The 27,977-nt window shown below is 40.8% G+C and overlaps 1 long non-coding RNA gene across 1 annotated transcript; it reads right to left on the bottom strand.

The window, feature by feature from the left end:
* Window positions 1–11: 11 nt before the first annotated feature.
* Window positions 12–27,349, bottom strand: LOC115946941 (uncharacterized). Its single transcript, XR_004080951.2, has 3 exons — window positions 27,290–27,349; window positions 3,810–3,982; window positions 12–440 (listed from the first exon to the last, which is right to left on the bottom strand). It is a non-coding gene; the product is annotated as an uncharacterized lncRNA (long non-coding RNA).
* Between the last annotated feature and the right edge of the window lie 628 nt (window positions 27,350–27,977).

Raw genomic sequence — 27,977 nt, 5'->3', positions numbered from 1 at the left:
TAATCCAATCTTCTGCTGATGCTTTCAACCCTACATGTGTAACCTAAAATCTTCAGCTGATGTTTCTGCAGAAAGTAAGACACTCCTTCTGTAATGGGAGCACAAGTTAGGAAAGGGATGGAGGAAGGGGCCAGCCATCTGGAAGGCAGGAGTATCCCTTGCTGCACCACCAATTTGCATGGCAAAGGTGGCATCAAGAAACCCCCTCCTGCAGCCAGCCCCAGTTCATATTGCGCTGCAGCTGTTCACTCACAACCAGCTGCTCTGTCCCAGTGGTTGTCCCCAGAGCTGGCCCTGGTGCCCTGTGCAGAAACAGGATCCTCTGCAGACCCATCCCTGGAGCTTTCTCTCATGAAGAAGGAGGAAACTTGCAGATAGTAGCAGATGAAGAGTGGGTCTTCGAGCACTTCATCTTCTTCGAGCACTTCGAGCACTTCAAGCTTCCCATTCACCAGGGTCATGCAAAAAGAAAAAAGTGTTGACATCATTTTCCACCTCCTTAAACACAGTTTTCAAAATACAACTTTGAAACACACCATCAAAAATTCTAAATTCATATCTGGGAAAATAAAAAAAAACCCCACCCATAACCAGCTTTTTTCCCATTTTTATTTCAGAGCAGTGAGACTGTGGAAATACATTCAACATGTAACATGTAGCACAGTTTCAGATAACTTGCTATCTCTTAATGGGAGAACACCTTCTCACTGGGGACTGAACCACTTCAGGGTTGCAAAGCTTGCCATGGTTTAGTCTGGTTGCTGCAAGCTCTAGTGAAGGCAATGGCAATTGCTGTAGGATTTCAAAATTGGAGGAGGGGTCCACCTAGACCTCATTTTTCACCAACATGCCTCTGTTTCCATTACTCTTGGGCATTAACCATGTCATTATTTGAGGTTCATGGAAATTTGAACTTTCTGTTTTAAAAAAACCCAGGAGGAATGATCTTTGACTTCCTGTAAATATATATGCCAAAGCCCAGTGCTTTGTCACTAGTGCTTTCAGTCTGTTAAGTCTGGGTTGCCCATACACAGACAGATGAGAGGTGTTTGCTGTGTTTAAAAGCCAGCAGGATGGGCTGTGAGCTGTAGCACAGAAAAGATGAAGCACGGAAACTGTGCTCTAGGCAGGTCACAAACTCATGAGGGTTTGAACAAAACAGTTGCACTCTATGGGCTGCAGTTCTAGCACTTATTTATCTTAGAGGTGTTTCAACTCCAGTTCATGAAACAGAGCTGAAGAAAGTAGGGTCTTAGTGAAAACAGTGAAAACTTGTAACAGCTATTATCATAGTTATTATCAATGCAATAGGATATTTATTTCTTATGATACAAAGGAGGATGAGTAGAGGGGAAGCTATTTTATTTTTTCCACTGTGTAACATTTTTGTTCTGCAAAATGCAATTCTAGCACCCCGTTTTCACGGTAAAATCAGAAAGGATTAACACTGTACCGATGAAAATACCATTTAAGATGAACTAGCCTAGCAACAGAAAGGGTACACCTTTGCAAATATTACCTCTCACAGGTGTGGATGACATTCACTAATAAAGGTTCTCTTATGTAAAAATGACATTTAAACCAAGAGAGATAGACAGTTATATAGACACATCCTATTGCCTAGATATGAACAGGCAACTATTTTTCAAGTACCAGAAAGAATGACTTTATAATGGCATTCATGGATATCTTTTAGTCACTGACTGGACACCAACAGTATTTTGTCAGTCTCTGAGAAGACCACTGGAGTCCCTTCTATGAGAGAAACACTTTTAATTAGGGAAGGACAAGGCACCAAAAGAAAAGATTTCATTTGGAGAGCCACTGGAATTTAGCTGGTTAAATATGTGGTTAGGTGAAGTATTTGGATCAGTGGGATATTCGTCACTAGGATATTCATCACCAATATTTGGAACTGCTGTACTGATCTAAAACAATCCACACTGTTTTCCAAACAATTGGCAAAAAAGGAAGGGAAATTGTTGTTTGCTCAGGTTTTTTATTTTTAGGGTTTTGTTGTATTTTTTTTTTCTTTTTTGTGTTTAAACAGCCAAAATTAAAAACCAAACACCATGTTGGCAGGAAAGGTGCAGGGAACACTTGAGACTCCCATGAATTTCAGCAGGGTTTTTAGGAGGCCACAAGTGATGATGGAAGAAATTAAAACATGTCAAAGGTCTGATCTGAGTGACAGGAGAGCCTGGATGCTTGACTGAGTCCCTCCTGATCATCATGACTCTCCAAAGTAAGGCAGGGCCCTTTTCCCTGTATTTTGGCAGGTAAGTTCCGAACTAGATAAAGCTGAAGAGCAGCCTGCAAGACAAATCAGAGTAATGATGAAATAAACTGGAAATTTCCATTTCGAGAGCTGAACTTCTGATTCATTCTCAGTTTGAGATAAGGGGCAGAATTTGTGCCTTTTCCTGTTTTATCCCCTCCCCTCTCCAAATGGGCATTTTTCTGTGTCACTGCCTAAACTCAAGGAATAATAACTCATCCAGCGAATCAACACAGAATCGCTGAGCAGTGCATCTTTGCAAGGACTGCAAAATTCTTCAGCCCCATGGTGAAAATTGCAAATAAGAAAGCTAAAAGTTTACATGTTTTTAAAACCAGAAAGATAAAGTTAGGGTTCGTGACAAAATATTTTAAGTTCTGAAGTGTGCATTTATTTACTGGTGAAGAATTCAGCTGGCATACGTAAATGACTCGAGTCAGAATGGGAGTTTAAGTATAAAAGGCTGTAGATAAAATAACACATGAAGACAAGATCAGCTAAAGATAAAAAGCTTACACTGCTCAATAGAGAGCAATTAATAAGTTTAAATACCATAAAGTTACTTGCTTATTATTTACTCATGCCTTTACAGTTTTGCATTCCCTTTGATTATCTGGTGTGTAGCGATCTCTGAGGAGACTATTGCTTAATATAAATGTAACCAAATAGAGAATCATTATCCAGATAAGTAAAATTTTTGTAGGATTTAAATTTGTGAACTATCTTAATTGTCTCTTTTCTTTACATTAGTCTGCTCCTCCACTTCCTGCATTTGTCTTGATACTGGGAAAACTCTAAATTTTGCCTTCAGGTCTGTGGAATTGGTCCTATGTTCATACACAAGTATCTGTATAGCTGTACACATGGCTTTGACTAGCAGACCTGCATATATACATGATTCTAAGAAATATGAAGTTAGTATATGGACTTGGGTCTTCCTCTATACCTATCTCTGTGCAGCTATCCTCATATATAACCATCTCATTTTACACCTTTCTTTTATTTTGATAATTCTGCACAAGTTTTCCTTAGCATCTCTTCACTGGCTGTGTCATAAAACAGAGTAATATCTGAAATTATAGTCAGTGGCAGAAAAGCAGACTCCCCTGGAACCTGAAGCTCAGCAATATACAAATAATAGATACTTGATTTTCCACAGCTACAATTATGTGCACACATAGACATGCATGGACACACACACACTTCTTTTTACACCTACCTTGTGGCTGCAGTGCAAGCAAGTTAGATGCATACCCTAGAAATTATATGTATGTAAGCTGCAGGCAGGTCAGAGCTCTCTCTGCTGAATTGCCTGACATTGACGCAGGTGCCCAAGCAAAGCCTCCCTCTCTGCTGGCTGGAGAGGAAGGGAGAGGCTGCTGCAGAAGGTGACTCAACGATGGATGTGACACTGAATCACCCTCTGGATGAGACAGCAAAGGGAGAGACCCACCCCCTACTTTAGGCTGCTAAAGCTACACTTCTAAAATAGCTGCTGGAGTTGGAGCAGATGGTAATGAAGGTAACTCACCTGTGCGTGGGGATGGGCATGCCACTGCAGATGCTACTCAGACAGCACCTTGACTGAGGTTCCCATCACTGGCTGGTTGGTGGCACATCCCTTCTGTGTGTCCCAACACCACATCTCTCAGTGTTGTTCAGCACAAACAATTTATGTTTCATATTTCTTTCAGATGTGATCTTCTGAAATAATGAAAAATGAAGAACATGTTTCGTTCAGAACAGCCATTTGGACTGGATTAAGTGAAGTCTATTTGTTCTGTCACAGACAAAAAAAAATACATGCTGGAGCCCCATCAATTTTTGCCTTGCAGCCTCAGAAAACTTTGGATTATCCTACAAAGGGACATGATTTCCTTGATTTTGTATAGGAGCCCTTGAATTAACTAGTGAACACTGAAAGATGCTTGTAGGTCAAGAGGGCACAGGTCTCACATGCTTGGTTCATTGCAAAAAGCAAAGTATTCAAAAACATATCTCACTGCTGAAATATGCTTCTGACACTGAGGTTTTAGAGCAAAATATGAGAATAGGTTCTTCAGACCAAAAACTGATTTATTTTGTCAATCTACACACATAGTATAGGTGTGCTGGACATAATGATCTGTCATAATGGGGCTCCTAAAGGATGTCAGTTTCCCAGGGCAAAGATGGTTTTACATGAAGGCTGAAGAAAGCCTTTGCTGCTCACCTTACACATATATATTTGGTGACACTTGTGAGCAGAATGAAAATCAGGACAAGACCCTCCATATTCTTGAAAATATTAAGAGAAATGTCCAGAAATGTGCAACAGATAGTAACAAGACAGCGACAAAAAACAACTGTAAGAAATCCTACAGTCTTTACTACCATTCAGCAGAATAGATTATCGTAATTGGTCCCATCTGGCATTAAGATTTATGAAATCAATACAGTCTAGGATAGAAACTATAAAAAAGCTGTTACCAATGTGAAGTTGCAAACACTCACTTTAGCCCCTGTGTCAAAATTCTGACCTGATTTACAGCTCAGAAAATCCCATTTCAGTGAAGAGAGTCCTTACTGTATGAACAGTGGCAAATGCCATACCACTACCGTGCTGAAAGGAAAAGGAAAAACTGAGAGAAGATGATTGCTAACAGGGAGCCAGGCAGCTGGGTTCGGCAGTAGCAGCGCATAGCTGCCTGGGGTGATTCTACCACAGCAGCAGCCTCTGCGTGTCACTCTGTTTCACAGGGCAGCTATCCCATGGGGATCAACAGGTACGTATTGGCCCACCCTGCATCCTAAAGGAAGGGCTGTTCATTCCTAAGCTTCATTTTCCCCTTTTCCCAAACACAGTAGTATTACTTAGCATTATTTCTGCAAAGCTCCCTTTGAACCAGAAGGATGAAAACCACTTCCCATGATCATTTTAGATGTCAGACACATGAACAAAAAAGTTTCATTTTGCTTAAAATGAAATTTAAAAAGCTTAACAATCATCAAATTATTGCACTTATTGCTGCTATCATTTGGAATTTCACAGGAAGCTTCATTTTGAACAGGTAGTTTTTCAGTTCAGTTTTCCTTTGCACGTATGATAAAGTATTTGCACAATTATTTCAAACATTTCAAGCACTACATATTTCACTGTAATGAGAAAATTGGCCAATGTATTGAAAAGTTTGCTAAAGTAGGAGGATTGGTTTTTAATGAAAAGAACAGTTCGCTCTGCAGAAGCATGGGCATTTTTGCAAGCACCGCGTGGTTCCTTTCAGAAAGGAGTGTAAATGTTCTTGTTTTTTCAACCAATCTGCCATTTATATGAAAGGTGGACAGAAGGACATGTTTTTAATAGGTCAATAGCCATCTACTTGAAAGCAAAAGGAAAACTTAAGGTGTAATGTTACAATAATATGGATGAAAATATAAGGTGGGGGGTTTATTAAAAATTAAAAATAAAATAAAAAACCAACAACAACAACAAAAAAACTCAAACGAAAACAGTGGAGAAAAATTTGCACAACTCTTTTTCTTGACTAAAACAAGAGCCTTTTCTGCTTTGGGTAGAAATAGCCATTGCAGTGTATGCAAACTGCAGCAAATCCCAGGACAAGGCACTAGAAATGCAAGCCAGGGAAAGCCTTTTTACTTATATAGCACAAAAGCATCTTTCTGAGGAAGCAATCACTCTCTGATCTTTTTCATTTCTTGACGCAGAAATAAAATAACTTGGAGTCAAATAAAAAGCTGCAAACACAATCAGCAGTCTAAAACCGTATCACACTAGATAAAATTCCCTGGAATTATCTGTGAATTCATTGAAACTGTATTTTACTTTTTTTGTTTGAGACAACTACTTTGTTGAAGAGGTAATGTATAGATTAAGACAGTACACTTAAACTCCAAAGTCCCTGTGGAGAGTTCATTCTGGTATAAATCTGCTATCCTTTAACTTGGATTATAAACAATCTACATGATATGCACCTGGTTCTGGCAGAGTCTATATTATTTCACTCCCAAAAGCAGCTTTATAAAGAGAACACACTGCATTTCAACAGCAATATAAATAATGTTGCAGTTGGGGATCTTTTGTGCCGCTTTCATTTTTCTTTCTTTCCTTTTCATCTGAACTGAACCACACCTCTCTAAAAATACTCACTTTCTTAATGAAAACCATATTTTTGGGCATTTTTTTCCCCTGCGTGTGCATGACCTGTTGAAATGCCTGCACAATCTTTAATGTCAGATTCAGACGACACATGTCTTATGAAAGTCTGGGACCCAGCTCTCGGCGGGGCCTCCCAGATCTGTCCCACGTCTTTATGAGAAAGAGGGACAAAACCTTCTGGTTTTGGCATTTTATATTGGAGTCTGCTTTAGGCTAGGCGAAAAAAAAAAAAAAAGAAAAAAAGAAAAAAAAATAGCAACGTAGAGTCTAGACAGAAGAGATTGGGTTGAAATCTGGAAGCTATTCAGTGAGGCTACGGCACATGGCAGCTTGACTGCAGCAAGAGATCACATTACGCTGCCTAATTACACATGAAAAATGTACACATCACTTTTCTTAAATGCTTGGAAAAATAGATGTTCAGATGGCAACTGCGAACTAGAAGCTGAGCCAGTCATACATAGTTGGAACTCTTCACAAATGGCATTTCAAAAGTCTGCGTGTTTTTTTTTTTTACAATGTAATTATTTTGTGTGTGTGTGTGTGTGTGTTCATAAAACAACTTCCAAAAAAGGTATTCTAAATTTAGCAGGCAGTTGCACTGAAGGAGCATGAAAGGCAAAAATCCAGTACGAAAGCATGAAGAACGAAGGCCTAATCCTGACTCCATGTGAGCCAAAAGGCAAATTCAACCAGGCTTCCTCGGAAGTGTGATTCGGTCTGCAGGCTCACCTGTTTCATTTTGCTTATGCATCCACCAACATTTACGTGGTTGCTGTAAGCAAAGTATATGGTGTGTTCTCCATCTTTAATGGGAACTGCCTCTGGGAGTAAAGATAAGCAGAGGCCTGAATATTTGCAGGACCCATGGCCCTGAGATTGTGTGTTTATATTCTTGTGTCTATGAAATGTTCAGAATGGACAAGGCGAGGTTAAAAAAAAAAGAAAAAAACAAAACAAAACAAAAAGATGTAATTTTCTGCATGGCTTAAGGATGAAGCTCTTGTCATCGTCATCAGCTCCTCTTGACCTTCTCTCCCCAGGCACTACTATTGGCGCCTTTTCTGCCCCACTCCTGCAATGTGCTCACCACTTTCAGTGTTGGACTAAAATAGTTCAGAAGGAAATTTAGTTGAGTTGTTCTTTTGTTTCCGCCAGCTTGAGTGACATCTGCTCTTCTTTTTATCTTAAAGACAACCGCTCCAAGGGAGAAAATAATTTTCCAAGCTATTTCCAAAGATTTGCTATTTCAAATCCTCCGATGCTAAAGAGACATATAGAAGTGGATTTGCAGGGGAAAATGTCTGTCTGCCTTCCGGACTTTGCTTTTCCTATCAGACTCCTCAAGCAAGTTCCTCCAACAGCAAGAGAGCCCAGTTCAGTACTATGGGCTGTGGTCGGTGCCACTCTGAGTGAGCACAGAGGAAAAAGCAAACCCCAAAGCCCACTTCAGTAACAAGGCTATGTGACTGCTCCCTCCAAGTGCCTTTGAGTCCTTTACTTCTGGAGCCAGGGGCCAGTCAGACCTTGGCTGAACTACTAATCCTGCCAGACAAAGAGGAAAGAACATCTTGTAAAGTTTTGTTGCTGTTGTTATTATTAAAATGGACTAAGCACAGAGTAACTGGCCAAGCTATCTGGCAAAGATGACCTGCAGAAAAGTCTTTTAGAACAAAAATGATAATTTCTGGATGAGAGGAAGCTTCCCCAGTTTAGGGAGATGAACTGCACTGAACCAGCCACTTTTAGTCACAATATATGGCTTGTTGTGCTGATTATTTTACCACCATACACCACAGAACCTTCCTTGGCTTCACCCCTTCATTGCATGGCTGCAAAAAGAAGAGGCTTTGCTGTTTGCACAGCCTGTGCCTGCTGGAACCCTGCATGAGAAATATTGGGCACAAGAATTAAAAAGATGTCCGAATGCCTCAGGCAGAATACAAAATTGAAAGCACTCTGCTCTTGCCAGGGACAGCTTTGCTGCTTTCCCTCCTGGGAGGGAACAACAGGGACTCTGCAGCATCTACCCAAGGCAGGCAGGGCAGGAAACTCTCCCAGGGGAGCACACTGGAGCTACCATGGAGGATTGGGATGCCTGTAAAAGTGGGAGCCATGACCACATTAAGGCACAAGCTGTTCCCCTTCTGAACAGGCAGGAACTGTTGTGGGCAAGGGCTTCCTTCCTGAGTTAGCCTCTGCAGAGGTTTGAAGCAGATGGACAGTCCTGGGCTTGAGCACCGAGCAAACGGCTTGGCCCCCACCTTCCTCTGGGTATCTCCCCACTGTATATTTTGTGTGCCACTGCGGTCAGAGGGAGCAGCACCAAACTCTGGAAGTCCTTCAGCAAAGTAAGGTCTCATCTTCCAGAAGGTCAGGCTTGCGTGTAATTTATGAGAGTTGTGGTAGCCCTGCTACCCTCTCGCTGTTTGCAATGAATTTTAAATAAAGTGACTATTTTCCCCTCTGCTTGTGTTTGGAAAGGTCACTGGTAAAGGAGAAGGAATGATTGCAGGAAACAAATCACTTCCTTTGGTCATTCCTCTCGCCACAAAAAAGCTATTTTTAACAAATCTTATTAAAAATTATGTAACACTGTCTTTTCTGGAATCTATTTTATTGAACAAGTACAAAATAAACCAAGACAGGAAAAACACACCATTTAGAGTAGCTCTTTTTGCTGCAACTGATTTAGCAAAACAAGCCACAAGGGAATGCAAATGGCTTTCTAGAACTGCTTCCTGCGGCCATCTCTCTGTCCATGTGGAAGAGAGGAGTATTTTAAGCTAACCAGCTGCATCACTTCATACAATAGTAAATTATTCTAACTGCTCCAATCATCAGAAAACACACTGTCTCTGAGGTTATTCCCACTATCAGTGTTATATGTTTAATTCCTTGCTGCGGCCAGCTTTAAACAGTGCCTTTTCAGAATGTTGTCAAACCCATGGGTGTCCATTTAGCAGAAGGAGCTAAAACTGGTCTACCAGATTTGGGCGTGTTAGACCTTCATTTGACAGAGCGAAATTCTTCTCACAGATGATTTTCAAGATCCCCAATCTCTTGTGTTTACTGTCTTACCATCTAGAAATAATTAATATATTTGGAAATCATATGAACAAATGTGAAAAATGTATCTTCTTGCAGCAGTTTCTGTTCTGGTGGCAAGAGGTGAGGCTGATGATTAGATGGTCTTAATACAACTCTAAGCTTTCTGTTCACTCACGCATCTTTCACTGTCATTGAGTTACCACCATTCGTTATCAGCCACTACTGACTTTCATTAGGGCCAAGATGTGGCCCTACCTGTATAAAGACTGAGAGGTTACGTATGAATCGAGAAGACAGAGTTGCAAGCAAACAGAAGTTTGGGCCCCAATTATTCAAAAGGTTTATATGCCCAACTTGAAATTACTTCCATGGGTATTAGGTGCCTAAAGAGCCTGATGGAGCTCTTCTGCATCAGAAGTGAAAATACGAGGTATCATTACGATAAGCAAAGTATTACTATTTACCATGAACAGATATTCTCACTACAAGAAAAAAGAAAAAAAAAGGATGTCCTTTAGGCTGTAGCCCAGCCACAATTTTTGTGTCCATTTGCAAAAGAACACTTAATTGAATCTACCTCTCCTAAGATGCATAAGGAAAACATCTCTGTAGTATGGACTCAGGCACTGCTCCACAGAGCAAGGGGAGTTTCAATATGTGAGCTTAGTCTGGAGAAATCTCATTATAGGCTTGGGGCAAGGAGCAGGGAATTTTCCATATGTCACCTCTATCGATAAGGGTTACTTATGATGGTTAAGTACTAAAGGCACTTGCCCTATGCATCTTGTTTAGGCTTCAAGAAAATAAAATTGCCTGTCCAGAAGCTAATCTGTTATTGAACTGGATCAGATTAATTTAGAAAGACTCTATATTCCTTGAGGTCCACCAGCATAGGTCTTGATGTACCGCAGTGTTTCTTCTCTACTGTGAATACATATGTGCATTTGTGTAAAAACATGGGTCAGTGACATTTTTAAAAGTCATTGTAATTGTTATAGAAGATGCCAATCATGTCCCACTGTCCTCTGAAGCCCAGCAAGTATTCAGCTGGGGATGACTCTATACCTGGCTGTAATTTTGTGCATTGCAATTGCCATCTAGTTCGGTAGCTGGAAGCAAAAGCACTGAAACACCAGAAATGAAGACCTTAAAGTAGCCAAATCCAGTCTAGCAGCTGACCCTTGTTCTGCTAACTCTACAACCTATTACATATGAATGCCTTAAGACAGGTATTTTAAAAGATTTTGCAAGATTTTAGAAAAATTTCACTGATAATAGAATAACTGCAGAGGTACATATCTCCTCATAACAAAAATATTTAGAACAACTTACTCTTACATGTCTGTGAAGAGACATCCCAGGAATCTCACCATGATACCTGAACATATTTCAGTCATGTGTAACAAATGCAGGAAGAAGCAATCCCATATTTCTCTCCTCAGGAGAATCGCGATTCTCAAGGCTTTTACTAGCTAAGGCTCATTTCTTCTTTTGTTAGGGATCAGAGATCAGAGACAGCTCAGATTCTCAACCATGTATTTAATCCAGAATTTGTTCCTTGCTCCTCTTTCCTACAGACTGCCATAGGTCACTCACAGATATGAAACAGGCTCTTCCTCCTTCGGAGCTGTTTGCAATCTACAGTGACTTCAAGAGATAATTAGGTTTGGTTTATTAGGATATTAAGCTTAATTATCATCTTTGTTGCTTCCAGGTCACATTCCCAGAAGATTACCTCTTCCCTAAGCCAACCCATATTGGTCCAAAATTTGAGAGAGTAGCCAAGCAGACAGCTTTCTTGAACATGGAACCTATGATGCTGCAGCTATCATTGACACTCACCTCCATGCTCCCAGCGACTATGTAACAAGGGTGTTTCCCTAGAAACAAGTACCACTGAGCTATGGTCATCAAGCTTTAGAACAGAACTATCAACTTGTGCTCCATTCCAGGTGCACCAGCATGCTCCAGTTTCATTAATGAACCATTTGTAGCTCTGAGGGTAATGCAAAGATGACAGTGTCCCTGTCAACACCACTAGGTAAAAGCTCTTCCCCTGAAAATGTCACTTCACATCCCGGTTCTCTGTGATTTAGAAGTTCTGTAAACAGGCATGCTGCACTAGTGATCAGTGGTTCCCCAGAACAGTGCCTACAGTCTGTAAGATCCTGGATCTAAGATAAGCACCACGGATTAATCCTGAAGGAAATCCTGTAGGTCTTGGAATAACAAGCTCCCATATGAAGACTTCCACAAAATCTGAAATGCATTTAGACACTAACAGTAAGGGGCCCAGCATCTGCTGGGAGAGATCTATCCAAAGAATAAGGAAATACTTGAATCCAGATGATCTCAAGGTCATATTTGGTTCAGAATTTTAATCCTGTTTTCTTTTTCTAGCTTCATAACAGCAATAGAGCTCTCTTCTGAAAGATCAGGAGGTAACAAGGAGAAATTACTGCCACAGAGCAGCTAGAGTGGGGCTGCTCCATGCAGAAGGGAGGACCCAGGAGCTAACTCCAGCACAGGTTGTGTCCTTACTAACAGAGCACCATCCCATGGCAACTGAACATGGCAGGCAGAGCGTTTATGAACAGGGTCCACCAACAATCTGAAAGAAGGCAAGTAACATACCAGCTTCAGGGTTCACTCAAGAGGTCAGTGAGGAGCAGCAGGAGAGGGGACTCTCCAGGCTGAGCTTAAATGGAGCTGCTGGCCCGTGGGCAGAGGGTGCATCGGTGGGGGTACCATGTGAGGGTGGTTTGAGTAATCGAGGCCTCTTTGCTCTCAGGGTCCTGACACTGACCTAGCAGCAGACTTAAAAAAAAGGCAAAACCACAGAAGTAACATCACACAGAGCTTCAAGAATGAAGCAAAAGGGAAAGGCAGGGAGCATTTCAACAGGAAAACCAACTTAATCTCCAACTGAGTGTTAGTTAAGGATATCTGAGGGTTAAGAAGCGAACACTACCCTTTGCAGAGCACAGTGACATGTGTACAGAGAGCCCAGACCAAAGAGAGCTGTACTGCACGTGGCACACAGCCCACTGAAGTAAGTGAGCAGATCATCAGTCAAAGGAAGAGCAGCAGCAGTTTAAGGACCTAAATCCATTTGGCTGGGAAAGCTGCCTGCTGCTAGTGAAGTCAAAAGAAAGTTCAATGCTTGCCGTGACTGCCATTTTTGGATGACAGAAACCCTTGCTTAAACCTTTGCAAGCTATTCACACCAAAACTTCTCAGAAGAAAGTCCCCTTTTCACTAACGCCACCTCAGGAAGTGCTCTGCGATTTGGGATGAAATTTCCCATCCAGCCCAGAGAAGCACTGGTTTCATAGCACTTTGTTGCCAGGGTGGACAGGGGAGACCCCTGCTCCTATTCCACTAATATTCCAGCTCCAGAATGGGGAAAATCTTTCGATAACATTTATTGAAACTGGAAGGCTTTTGCTACCGTCTTCCATGTGGGATATCACAGGAGTGCTCCATATCACACAGATGAGTCCTAACAGGATACAGGAAAGGTAAACAGACAGAAAATGAAGAATAGATTATTTAGCTGAAGAATGGCTGTAGGTCAGAAGGAAAAATCACACAAGCTGGAATACAGACAACTTCTTCTCTTTTCCCCCTGCACTCCTGGATACCTCTCTGCACAACCTATGGCACCTCCGCAACCATGGAAAAGAAAGACTGTGGACCTCTGAATTGCCATGGCACACTTCCTAAAATACACAGATGCCTGCGGGATTACATTTGTGCATCCACTGTGAGAGGTAACAGCACTGAGGTGTGAGGCAGGCTGGGGCTTGAATACAAATAGGGTCTTTCTTATGAATCCTTTCCAAAAGCTCTAAGTGAATATACCCTGAAGGAACACACAATTTCCCCCTGGCAGTAGCTATGTCTGAAAGCCTAATACATTTAATTCTAGAAGGAGGTGTCTTTGGGTTCAATAAATAAAAAACCATCCCACCTCAAAATCTTAGTTCTGGGATATATAGAAAACTGTGTAAACCCCTTTAAAAAGTGTCACAGTATGAAGTTTGTGCAATTTGGCTTCCTTCTAATTTCTGTGTTCTTTTTGTCACAATTTAAAGAAGAGAATGTTTCTCAAACCAGTATTATGCTGACATTCAACAATTCACAGTGTATGTCCTCGGAATTTTTATAAAGTGCAATTTTTAAATATTATTTTTCCAAAATACTGCCCAAAGGAACCATTCTGTCTGATCAAACAGCCCTTGTAACTGCTTTAAATGCTCACGCAGCATTTCTCCAAATAAGGCCTTGTATGAAAACGAAACACCACAGGGGCACCATGAAACACCAGTTAGCACCTTTATAAAACTCTGCTTCTAAGATTAACTATGCTACAACCCTGGCAGATCACAGAATTCTAAGTCTTGTACGAGCATAGAGAGGAATTGTGTTAATTTGTCTCAGAGGATGCTATTGCAATAGTCCTTTCTCGTCTTAAGAGAAATCCAGCTCGGAGCACTGAGATGGTGCACACCAGGAGACATTTTACAGGAACATGCTTTCAGAAGGGGTGGTTTCTTATTCACACAGCTTTCCTTATGCCCTTCAAGTTCCACCAGTCTGTCTGAGGAGAAAAAAGGTCTACATTGAAATTTGCTCCTTGTGTCCAAGCAATGTTTCATCCTTATGTTCCTTTGGGTCTTTGGCATTGCAAGATTTCTTTGCATGTTTGGGAAGAGATGAGGAAAACACAGAAGGGCTGAAAAGCAATCAATGCTGCTTCCTTCCTTTCTTGTGTTTTCTTTTGCCAGCTACACAGTATTCTTTGAGAGAAATCTGCAAGCCATCAAGTGCATCAGAGTCCAGGCTGTGTTTGCTAGGAGCTGAGCCGAATGTTCAGCAGGAGCCCACTTCCCAGCTGGGAGTGTGACCCCGTTTCAGTGCTGCACATGCAAAAAACCTCCTGCTCCTCTTGTGCCTCACAGGGCAGGTTAACACAATACTTGGACTAACCCAGAAGCTCCAGTCTGTTGAAAAGAGTGATTCTCCTTCTAAACCTGCTCTGCACTGGGGCCTCAACACTGTGTTGGAGAGTATGCTTCTTTTTTGTCTTCAAAGCAGGATAGGCGGATCTTCATGACAGCAAGCATGCAATAGTTTGACCTGCTGCTCAGTGGTGACAGCCTTCAGGATGGTCACACTACCTTTGCTTCAGAATTCACTCATTCCCTGTGATTTGTGCATTGGGTCCCTGTGCAATGATTGTAGTCCAGCAAAAGTGCACCAACAGAGCTCATGAAGGCTGAGGTAAAACAAGTAGCTGACCCCAATTTTTACAGTGTAAAGAATGTATCTCAACCCATGGAGCATTTTTGGTTTTGAGACAGAAACTCTTGGCTTCACCTCACCATCCTCTCTTTACCTTTGTGCTCCCTCACCTTTGCAGGCTTTCAGGATTTTTTTCTTGAAAAGGAATCGTGGAGTAATTCTGGCCATCAGTAAATAACACAAAAACTGACAAACTGTTAAAAAACCAAAGAGACCTTGCCAACACACTTAGATGAGACATTTGTTTTTGGGAAACCCTCTGCACAGTACAGTCCACATGCACACTTAATCATGCAGAGAAACATTCACTGTAGGATATATTTTTAGGCAATTTTTCAAGTGGCAAATTTCCACTGGGGTACAGCACTTGTCCTGTCATAATTAACTGTACAGAAAATATTAGTCTAGATCTGGCCTGCCTGATGGTGGAGGGAACGTGCTACGCCCAAGTTCAAGAGAGGAGCAGGGTCTCTCTCTGTGTGGGCTAATGAAGACTAAGCACATTACACACATATTTGGCCATCATCACCAAGAAAGGCCACGAGCTTCCCTTGCAGTGTGTGCTTGGTCCTGGAGCTGAATAGCTTTCAGCTGTGCAGAATGCTGTTTGGCTGCTCTGAGAGATGAAAAAAAGATGTAGGAGTCAATCACTGGAGAAGGGAGGTTTGATTTAAAAGGGTATTAATGTAACAACCAGGGATCTGAAGGGTGGTGGAAAACCCAGCAGGCCACACAGCTCCTGTCGAGCTGGTGCTTGCCAAGTCACACAGATCTGCAGTGTGACACATCTCCCATCCTGGATCTCGTGGCTGCACCAATAATTCATGTGCTCTCATGGCTCTGGCTGGCTGCCACCCCCAACTCCACGAAGGGCCACTGCTACATGCTGAGTATTCCTGCATGGCCCATCTTCCCCTTTTGCTTTAGGTGTCTCCGGGTTTTAAGAAGAAGACCAAGGGGCAGGACTGACCTTGAGGTGAGTCCTCCAGCACATAAGTGCTGTCCTTCAGACTTCTCTCACTCCCCTGGCCTCATGGCTGTGATGTCTGAGTATGCTGAACGTGCAGACAGCACTGATCACTGACTTGAATATAGGACAACTTTAAAGCACACACTTTGAGTCAACAGTGATAGGTTTAAGTGTGTACCGGTGGTCTTTGCTGAGTGAGAGTTTTAACAGGATGGCAAGTCATCCACAGTAAAGTTATGTGTGTTTTGTTGTTTAATGTTGGCTTGGAAAGATACTTTCCACACATCTTCAAGACACATAACAGTTGAAGTAGGCATTTTAAAGGCAAAACAAATGGAAGTCAGCTTTTAAAATTTATAATTCCTTGAAGAATTCCTGCCATTTTTTTTTAATCTCCCTGACTAGTATATCCCTAACAGATGCAGGTTTAGCACTCTTCCAGGAGCTTTACTAAGTTACTGGTGTGGCACTTGCCTGCCTCACCTACCAAAACCCGGTATATCTCCTATCATGTAGCCATGCTACCCAGCCACAGGAACAATACATGTAATGCACTAGGATGCTGAGAGAAGTTTCAAGGTGATTTCTTGACCAATTGAGTCCATTTACATGAGAAGTATTTATGAAGTAGAGGATGGTGAGACCTGCTGAAACCTTCACCTTGCTCTAACCAGATATGTCCACTTTTGGCTTACTTTATCTGAGGTCACATAGAAACAGACCAGGAGCGAGAAACACATTTGTGAAACGAAAGCTGAGCTTTGACTCCACTTCTCCTTCAAAATGGAACAAAAGCCAATGAAATCCTGTCTATAAGTTTATGGTAACCCCTAATAAATAGGCAATATTTGTTTTGCAGGTGAATTCACCCTCTGCTAATCTACAGAAAAAGTAAAATAACACTGTGAGCAAGCATGTAGGGTTCAGCCAGCCCTGGCGGCTGACTAATGGGCTACCTGTACAGTAGTGAACTGCACTGTTGTACCCTAGCATAGAAACGTCACTTAGATCTGGGCTTATTTAACTCCAAACACCAAAAGCTTATACCACAGAGTGAGGATGGTGTAAAACTCTACCTTGTATAGCTAAGACAAGTATTCCTATGTCTCCAGTTTTGGTCTTGAAAGGTCCTTTCATCACAGATTTTTGTGTATTGTGTGTCACATGTAAGTCCTTAGGCTAGACTATGGCTGGTCACCAGTGTGTATCTCTTCCTACTGCAGCAGTGTAAAGTGCTGACCCTCCTCCAGTCAGTCCTTTAGAGGAGAATTGTGAGCAGCAGCTGATGATATGTGGGCTTCTCTCCTCTATCCTTTTTCTATCCTCTGCTGCCCAAACAAATGTGTGTCTGACTGAGGGGTTTTCTATTTTTGGATGCTTCATAAGATTTCTTTCCTGTGCCAATTGTCTGATATCTAACATGGAATAAGGCAACGCTTAAGCCTCTCCTTCAGCTGCAGCATCAACTAGGTCTCCCTTCTCTATCTACTTACTTTAGCAAACCTTATAACAAACTTCAACAAAAAGTAGAGTTGAATCTCACTGAGAATGTACAGTAAGTTAAAAAGTTATTCTTGTGTTAATAAGATTAACACAAGAACTAAAACGAAAAATGACAAAAATAAATATGCAAGTCCATTGACACCCACAAGCTATATCTCCATTAAAACTCAGATTAGAAGTTCATGTAACTTCTCCTTTCATTGATCTTCAGTGAGATATGTTCAACTATTCAATCTTTTTTCAAACCATAAGGCAGAACAAGCACACTGTGAAGAATGCTTAATGCACATTTTGTAAGACATTGCCCTGGCTTACTTTCATTTCTTATATTCTATATAAAAAAACATATGCATACAAAATATTCAGCTCATTGTGTAAATGGCTTTCCCAGGCATAAACATCTCCTTATTTGATATTTTAGTCATGCTCAAGTATAAACACTCATTATTGTTTCTTCTGTATTCCTCCTCCTCAGACAAGTATTGTTTGAGATGAAGTATTTTCCTTCCTTATTCTTTATATTTTTATGTTTGCTGATTATTTTTCTTTTTTATTTTGACTGACTCATTAACACATTTTACAAAGATGTCGTGAAGTGTCTGAAAACTATATAATTTACTCTGCTGTGCTTCAGTTTCATTATACGTTGAACATGCTTATCAGATTTGACAGCTCCTCAGGTTGAATCTGCCTGTCAAAACCAACAAATGCTCTTCATGTTTCATTTCTGACTTGCATTTTTAGTATTTTAAACACATACTACTATAATGATATTGTAGAAAAAATAAAACCTATCAAGCTGTGTGACCCATCAAGATTTGCATAAATAGAAAATGTTTTTTAATTTCTTTAAATTACAGTGTTCAAATTTCTGAAGCTGAACTAAGAATAACTGTTTTAATGGGTCCATGAATAAGAATAAATCCTACACAGACAGCAAATTCAGGATTACCTTCTCTAGCTGGTGTTGATGATTCCACTGAGAAATAGTAGGGGTCCTTTACTGTATTCCTAAATTTTGAGTATCAAAACACTATTCCACTGCAGACTATTCCCATAACATTATTTGATAGATGTTAAAATAAAAATTCAGTCTGTAAAAACCTCATATGTAAAAACATAAAGATAAAATTAACAGATCAGTATTATTCTTTAATTATAGCCCTTATGAAATAATGCAAGATCCACAGTCCTGCATACCAGACCAGCTGCTGTGAGAGTATTCTGTTGCAGAAAATATCCAGCATACTGAAGAAACCAAGGAGAACAAATCTCCAGTTCCTGTTCTGCAGATCTATCAGATCACAAGTTGCCAGGGCAGGGAGAGAATGCAGCCTAGAATAAAGCTGCAGAAACTGCCTCTTTCACCTCTGTACACTACCAGAAAGGATTTTTGCCCAGTTTCTAGTTGTTAGACAATGCTGCATAACTCATCACTGCCTGCCGCCCCACTTCTCAGAACTGCCATTCTAGATGTCTTGGGGATCCCTGAATGATTCTTCCAGAGCTGCAACAGAGAAGACGTAGCCAGCAGATTGAGGAGAAATTCATGAAAACTAGCCATGCTGTTATGCAGCATTTGCCCTTTGTGTGCTACTTTACACAGTCACTGCACAGTCATTTGTACAGCCACACTCACTTGGGTTGTGTGACATCTAGTTTACAACTCATCTTGACTAACTAGAAATCTTGGCAACTATAGACTTCTAGCATTTCCAAGGCTAGACATCTATCTCATGATGTTTCTTATTTCAGTTCATTTTTTTCCCTTTACTACTTCTTACACGATTAAGCTGCTAAGAAATTCCTTATCCCTTGGATTATTTAATTTTCCATTCTTTACCAAGCCCTTGCAACAGGATGCAAAACATCAGCACTGATTCTATCTGTGTCTGAAGTGCTCCTCTATCATACTAGTGAAGAGAATAATCACTTTACTGTTGGCATTTTTTATAGCGAAGCTATGATTTATTTTGCTTACATTTCTTTCTGACAAATTTTCTTCGCAGTGTACGAATGGGATAGGTAAGATTTTCTTTTTTTCAGAGTTGCTCAGATACTCTCCAATCCTGTGTCATACCTAGTCTAGACTCCACCTGATTTATGTCAGTCTTCAGAAATAACAGGACTTTTTTCGGCTGTGCTGATATCCGAACAACTCTTTTTGGGAAGAACCATGAACATTTAAGTATTAGCTAAAGGCCAAAGCACTGAATAGTTAAGGATAAGCATTCCAAAAACAGTCATGACAAATATAACTGTCAATAATATTTAAGAGGCTTTTAAAATAATAGTTCTGAGTTGTGTCACTTGAATGACTATGTTTAAATGCTAAAGTATTTCACATAAAAGATGCCCATAATTGCTGAGATATTTTTAAGTGCCTAACTGAATACACGCCTATAGAGCATGAAGCACAAAGGATTCACAAGTTGGCTTCAACCTTGATCCCATTTGGCTGTTCTTACATCAGATATAAGGGCACCTCCGAACTCATATTGGCTCAAATAAAGACCACAATGTAGGAAAACAAGTCCCACATTTTCCCAGTCCCTCAAATAACCAAGAAATATCCACAGAAATAGCATGCATGCTGAACAGCTCTCAGTTGAAAAAGTGGGAAGCAAGAAATAGACCCAGGTGTGTTAAGTTCACAAAAACCAACACTGTGATACAGCTCAGAAACAGACGAATTCAAACAGAAGGTCCTGCCAGTATAGGGTGAAGTGTTAATGCTCCCATGTTTATATTAAGATCTCATCTTCAGTATTGCAAACACTGCTGTACAAGTACTCCTATAAGGATAACATCCAAATAAGAGCAGATGTGAAGAATGGCTACTAGGATGACAAAGCTAAAAGACCTGGGTTTATTTAGTCTAACAAAGTCAGATCTAAGGGGGAAAAGGTATAAGTGCTTTCTGCAAGGAAATTAGGGAGATATTTGAGCTACTGAGGCAAAGGATAGACTTGACAAAAGGCAAAATAAATATGAACTGGCTACAAGTAAATTTAAACAGGGAATGAGATCGCTGACCATTAGAAGAGTCAAGTTCTCAAATGGCTTTTGGATAGAAGCAAAGTGGGTAGCTGAGCTGGAAATTGAGCTCACAGTTGTCTAAGAAAGCGACTGCCCACAACATTAGGCAAAACCTCATGATTCAATTAAGTCCCATTGGGCCCTATTTCATACAGCCTGAAACCAGGCAAATAAAATGAGAAAAAAAAGGTTGCAAAATGGAAACCTCAAAACATTTTGAGCAGATATTTTACTGAAGTCAAAGTACAGCATCACAAAAGCAAGACGCTGTGAAGCAGGCTGAGGCTGCTACTGATGAGTGGGGTAGGAAGAAGGGTTTCTATTTTCTACAGTGAAAATCTTTATCAGCAGTAATTGTGGAAAGGAGACAGGGACAGGGAACAAGAGTGACTAGGACATGGTAACTGTTCAGGCTCTACCTTAATAACAAAGAAGTCTTTAAGAATTCTTCTGCATGGATTAAGATTTCTGCACAAAATATGCTACATGTTTAAATAAACAGTCTTTTATTTTATACATGTTTTTTTCTCTCCTGTACCTTAAAATAAATAGGGGCGGTGGTGGTGGAATCTAATCTGGATTGAATGAGAGTGTTGCATTAGGAAAAACACTGAATGTTCTCATTCTTGCAGACTGCAATTATTAATAGATGGAGGTAATAAGAAAAAAGGAATTAACTGCTTGATGTAGCTGCTCTGAGACTGGAAATTCTGGGACAGAAAATACCAAACACATAGAAATATTCTGTCATTTAGCACACAAGCAAAGGCTGGGATCTCAAGTGGCTGAAGGCTAGACTGCAAGGGAAGGGGAGGAGGAAAGGTCACCAAACCCTAATATATGGAACTGTTGCAACTAAGGTATCACATGAACTAAAGCCTGAGGGAAAGAGCATTAAAAAACAGACTACATCTGTGTATGCTTTAAGAGTGATGAGCTCTGTCAGCCATGGTTTCCTGCAGGTATGTCCACTGTGGCAGGTAATATGGAAGCTTTGCCAGTGACTATATGCCTGATGTGTGACCAAAGCACAGAAAGTGCAGAGCGTGTCCCAGTACACTGCACAGGCTCACAACTGTGTGACAGTAATCTATTCACAGGGGCAGAATAAGAGAAACAGGAGTCAAAAGCTTTTCCTCTCTGTTAAATGGACCTAGTGGAAAAAAAGTGTTCTGTGCAAAGGTGGATGAAGTAGTCTGAGTAAAGGTAACAGTGCATCTACCCCTAGAAACCACTTGGGAGAATCACTGTTCCCCACAGGAGTAGGGCAAGTAAAAGAGTGCCTGTCTTGCCTGGTCTCTCTGTTTCCCCTAACTAAGAAGAAGGTTTCTGTAGTGCAGGGTCCCCTGCCTCAGCAAAGGCTTTCCACAGCATGGTTCTCCTCTCACTCATGTAGCCCTCAACAAGACCAAAACAGCCATACAGCGTGTTCAGAGGGGACACTGCATATGTTCATTCTCTGAAATCCTCACAAGTTTGACCTTCGTGACCTCTAGGTACAGTATTCTCTATTAATAATGTGAAACACAGAACCACAAGACAGCTGTGGTTGGAAGTCATTTCTGGACATTGTCAAATCCAAGTCTGTGCTCAAAGCAGGGTCAGTCAGCGCAGGTCCTGTTTGAGTCTGAGCATCTCCAAGCAAGGAGAGTCCACAACCTCTCCAGACAACCTGTTCCCAGTGTTTTTTCATCCTAACGGTAAAAATGGTTTAATTCCCTTTATTTCAGATTGTGCCCATGGCCTCTTGTCCTTTCATTGGGCACCACTGAAAAGAGTCAGACTCCATCCTCTTTATTCACCTTCCATCACTATCCATACACATGGATAAGACCCACTCTGGGCTTTCCTTTCTCCAGGCTGAACAGTCCCAGCTCCCTCAGTCTCTCCTTGCATGTCAGATGCTCTAAGCCCCTAACCATCTTGGTGGCCCCAAAGAACAGGCTTGTTCATCTATTTAGTGAAAGTTTTAAAATGGGATAATAGGTATTACTTTATTTTCTACTCCGTTTAAATTAGAAGATATATCTCCTTATCCACTTTCCATTGTGATTATTGTTAAATATTGCAAACAGGTTTAGTACTTTGAAGAGACAGCATATATTTATGATTAAATTCTTTCTGAGTGTTAACTTGACATTGAAGGCGTACATGTGCTTATCAATATTTGAGTCCAAAACAGAAAGGAACATTGTATTTAAACTATTATTTTCAGAAGGTTTCCCCTCCATGATCTCATACAATTGCCATTACTAAGAACAGGGTCTACAATTAAGACATGTTAATAAATCTCTACTAAATGCAGTCTATAAAGAAACAGTGCTTTCATTCTTTGAAGTTACTTGAACAGGATTAAGAGCACGTGTGCAGACATCACAGGGTTTGCAGATAATATGCAATAATTTCATAAAGAAGTATGCTCACGTTTGTGAATGGAATACATCGATTTCTGCCATCTGTGGGAATACACTTAAGGGAATCAAAGACTGCATTCTTCATGCTTCCTGAGTAGTTTAGTGAATGCATAAGGAAATTAGTACACAACAAAGCACAATGTTTTTGAGAGAGCAAAATTACCAGATTTTGAGGCATACTAAGCACCTACTGAGAACAGCTGATGAATTTCTCATACTTGTGAACTCTAATCACAGCAATTAAAGGTTAGTTAGTTTAAAGAAAAAGGTGAGTTGTAAAGCATGTACATTCAGGATAATAAGTCTTAGATGGATCTATTTGAAATGTCACCTTGTATTTCATGAGATTGTAGCTTAATAACTTTAAACTTGATTAAAGGTCGTTCAAGTCAGTGCCGCTGTGGTGATATAAATGGATATATATATAATATATATATATAATGGTATAAAAGACTGCCTGAACACCCACTGTGTCTGTCACAATCTCTCATGGCTTAGTATCCCAGATCCGAGTGCTCCACCATAAAAAAAAAATTGAGTCCTGGAAACCAAGACCTTACTTTATATTAATGAGAATATAAAAAGAAACCCCACTCCTTCTGAGTCAGTGTGCAGATTTCAGAGGCTCACCAGAGGACAGTTTGTGGCAGGAGGGGGATAAAAATGAAGCAGCAGGTCTTGCTCAGTGGTTCCCTGACAGTTTGTTCCCCTTGCAGGCAGCCAGTGCCCATGTCACAAGCAGCCCTAATAGATGTTCTGGAGAGCTCATGGGCAATTATCACGGGGAACCCTGGCATCCAGTTTCACCCTGAGGTCACCAGTGTTACTGTGAAAGCTTGCACATTTCTTCCTGATGGGCAATTCTGTATGAAAGCGTCCCATCTGGCTGTGCTCCGTTCCCTTATCCTACTTGTTTCAGCTTATTTCCACACCCAAGCAACCCCACATGGCAGTTTGAGGTAAGCATGTCTTAAATAATGTTGAAGCTCTGCCTCAGGAGTGCTTTACTGCCAAAACCTGTGCTTTAATTGTGAAGTCAGAGAATCCTGGTTGATGATCCTGATTGACTGATAGTACTATACCACATTCTAAGAATGGTACAGCATGGTTCCATGCAAATTATTGCACTTAATGTATATAGCGTATGAAGAGCAGAAGAAAGTACTGCTCTTGTAAATTCAGGATTTTGGGGTGTACGCCTTTAAGGGAGACTTTAGCTGAAATAAATGGGGCAACCTAAAAGAGAATGATTAGAAAATCTGAAACTCCCCTATTAGTCAGAAGAAGTAACAGAATTTCCTGTTCAGAAGAATTCTGAGCACCTTGTCTCTGTGCTGCAGGGACTCTGTCACCTACCGAGAAACCTGATGAAGCGAAACCAAATAGGGTCATGTTAAAAGGTGAGAAACATGTCCTATTCAGAAAGTAGTTTATGAAAACAGAGAAGCTAAGCTTTTTCTTTTGCTGTAATTTACATGTATGGAAGTCTGATCAATATAATCACCAACTTATTTATGAAGAGAAGCAAACCTTTACATCTTTCATGAGTGGCAATCACAGAAATCAGGCAGTTATTATTATTCCTATAAAATAAACCTGAAAGTTTAGTTTTTTGAACTTATATCTGGTAGCCTAATAGATAGGCAGCCTAATTCGGAATTTTACACAGTGACATCTGGAAATGAATTTCGGTTTAATAAGAAGAAACCAGAAAGATTAGTTTGGAAAATTAACTACTGAGTTTCTTGTGCACAAGCGCACACTCACATTCAGATTCACTGTGACTTTGAAAAATCACATATCTGAGAAAGAGCATAACTTCATATCCATGTACAGACAGCATCATATTCTTCACTAAACTTGCCATTGGATATTTTAAGAAATACCAAATAATACTGCACTTCCTGTGAAGAACTGCTGTCTGCCCACCAGTAGTTAAAACAAGACTAGGACCTTATCACTGTTAAGCAGGACACTTACTGGAATAAGTCAAGAGACCCAAGGGGTTTCCCTTTCTGACACTGAGTCTATGCTCTGTAGTTCCCTGTTTATTGGGCTGCTGTATTCCCCACTACAACCTGTTTTCCAACATCTATAAGGGACTTTCTTCACAATAGATGGAAACTGTGAGCTGAGGGCTATGAGTTTTTATTCCACAGTGTATTTAATTCTACAATAAACACCTACTGAACAGTAAGAACTAAACTATTGCTAATTCTGTAACTGATGTATAAAGATGAAAGCTCAATTTCCAACCCACGGAAAACTTATTAAGTAAACTATAAGGGATTGCAAACTGGCAGTGACTCTGTGGTAAAAGGTTAAACCATCAACAATTTCAAACCTAGCCTACCTTGATTTTTACTTGTCCCTTTTACTGCCAGTCTGGTAACTTAAAGAGAAATTGTATATGCTTAATGGTTCTTTCTACATATTCAGAACAATTGTTCCTCAGTGCCTTCAGTGCTGTATAATTGTATTCCCTGGCAGCTTTCTTATTTCTGTTTCTTCTTCTGTAAAGAAAAGAAATTTGACGTTGTCCCAGCAATTACACAATTAATGATGACAATACGCACACAAACCCCCTTATACCTCAGGCTCCTTTATCCTTGAGTTCCTTTACCAGGAACCCCTGCAAGAAACATTAACAGAACAACAGAAAATATTTTGTCATGAATATAAAGTGGATACAGCCTCTTTCCATGAACACATGTTCTGCCTCTTTGTTGCAGTACCCTCACATTTAATTTATTCAATATTTAGCAAACATACTCATTTTTATTTCCTTTCTCTGCTTTGATCACAGAACGTCTTCAAAGAATATTTCATGTGCATGGTTCACACAAGTGCCTTCATTTAATTGCTCAGGTAATTCACCACATGTGCTCACCAGGCTGGGGGAGCACAAGAAGTTTTCTGGCATGAATGCTCTCATGAATGGAAAGCTGGGAAATGATGAAGGAAGCATTTTCTATTGAGTTTGTACAACCACAGACACTGTGGGCACAACCAGGAACAACAACAACAACACATGCAGCTTAGAAGTCTGATTTCCACAGAATTGTGCCAGTGGAAATCAGTCATTTAAAAAAGTCTCCAAAAAAGCACAAAAAAAGAAAAGTATAAAGAAGGGGAAAATTAAATCATTTGGAAACCACAAAAGAGCATAAGAGGTAATTGCTGACTTCTGTAACACCTATTCCAACATCTATTATTCTATTCAATTATGTCCTTTGCCAACATTAAATATCAAAATTCCTCTAGGAATCATGGCTTACCATAACATGAACAGTGTTCAGATGATCTTAATATAGGGTTGGAAAGGAACATACTGCAAAAGAACGTACTGCAATGTATAATAGCAGAGCTGCACTCAAGAGGCAAACTGAGAAGACTCTTCCCTGCAACAGCCCAGAACGGTTTCCAACATGCCATTGCTATTTAGATAACATAGTGACAGGCATTTTACAAATTACCCAGAATTTATAGGCCAGATCGTGACACCATTACTCATGCTGAAACCCAGCATATAACGGCAGCAGCCCCACTGAAGTCAGCAGACTACCAGACCTGAAGTCACGAGCCTGGGTTTCACAGTCTAGCTCAACTCTGTCCCTAGGCAGATAACCTATGGACCCACAGACGTGTAGTCAGGTTTTGCAGCAAAGGTACACAGCAAATCTGAAGAAATGTTTTCCAGGAGCAAACTGGGGAAGGGGAGGAGGAGCAGGGAGAGAAGCTGTAGGCTCCTCTAATGCTTTGTAAGGTTTCCTGGCTCCAATCTTAAATAAATAAGCATCTCAGGGATCCAGGATTTTAATTCTCTTTTTCCCCATCCCTTTTTTTAATGCAAGATCAACTACAGTTTTCTTAAGGAACAAAAAAGGTGGCAATGCTGAAGTTAAAAATATTGCCTTATCAGTCAGCTACACACAAGAAATAGAAGAGTTGTCAAGACAATATTAAAGGTTTTAATGATATGCCTGAACTCCTTTGGGAGGGTACAATCTTTTTTAGATGAGATACCAAGTAACAAATTGCCCACATCTCATTTCTGTGTTCTCCTTTATCTCTTCCCCCACTCTTCCTCTATGACTGCTGTAGTGTTTGTATTTTTATTTCCTTTGTGGAGCTAAGCTGCAGTCATACTTGATCTCAGCCATATTAGCTTTTTTTTTTCCTAATGAAGGGGGAAGAGTTTTATAACCACAGCAACAAACTTCTTTGTGACATGATTTATCTCATTCCTTTTTATGGTGGTGAGGCTTTTTCCCCCTTTAATTACCCAACAGAAGCAAAGTTTCTCATCCTTTCCTCATCTTAATATACTTTGCTTTCAACCAGTTCCAGATGACAGCATGGAAGAACGTTTTCCAGCTTACATGGCCACCTTCTCCTATATATCTGGGCTGACTTGCACTATGGAGAACAGGCTTCAGGGTTTGTACTGACCTGTTACTGTACCATAAAAGTATCTTTTGCTGTAAGCACTTCTTGCAGCAATATTGCTTTACCCCATATTAAATTGCCTCTTCCTCACAGGCCCTGTGAAGACCCCAGCCCTTCCATACCTTATCTGTGGAGTGAGGTCTCATTCTCTCAGATCTCCTCTGTTTGTCTGCTAATTTCCTTGCACACTCTGCATCATTTATCAGCTGACTCCTCTGCCCTTTATCCCCACAGCCCTCAGGCTTGCTGCGCACTCCCAGCTCTGTCCTCTGTCTTTGCCTTCCTTGATTCTGCACTGTGGTGTCCACAAACACATGCCTTGTAACTCAAACATCCTGGCAGCGTGCCACAGGAATACACTTTGATGAAATGGTCACAAGACAAATTCAGCCATTTCTTTTCCCTCCCCTCATGCCCCATCTTTTGATGTTTATCACTGCTTCCATGGGTATTGCCTTTCATTCAAGACCAAGGTTTAATATTCATAATTTGAAGGGGTCAAGGTTTACCTGGCAAGTAGATGGCTATAGTCACAACATGACAACAGGAAGGTCTTCTGAGCCGGGTCACCCACAGATGAACACCTGTGCAGTGATGGCAAAACCTGCTTTCAAGGACTTTCATGATTCCCAGGCTGTAACCAGTCCTGGGGCTACTCTGGCACTGGAGAGTAAGCAGTTTGGTGTGCTCAACTGCTCTGTTGCTTTCCGTCCTTGCCTGCAAGAAGCTGCTGGTCCTGCAGCCACAGCACACTGCCCTGCTGTCTCTCTGCAGCACTGCCAGCTCCAGCACAGCTGCTGCCTGTGGCAG

This window comes from Melopsittacus undulatus, chromosome 2 (assembly GCF_012275295.1).
Source record: "Melopsittacus undulatus isolate bMelUnd1 chromosome 2, bMelUnd1.mat.Z, whole genome shotgun sequence".
NCBI lineage: Eukaryota > Metazoa > Chordata > Aves > Psittaciformes > Psittaculidae > Melopsittacus > Melopsittacus undulatus.
The sequence above is the reverse complement of the archived record's forward strand: the minus strand, read 5'-3'. Positions and strand labels throughout refer to the sequence as shown.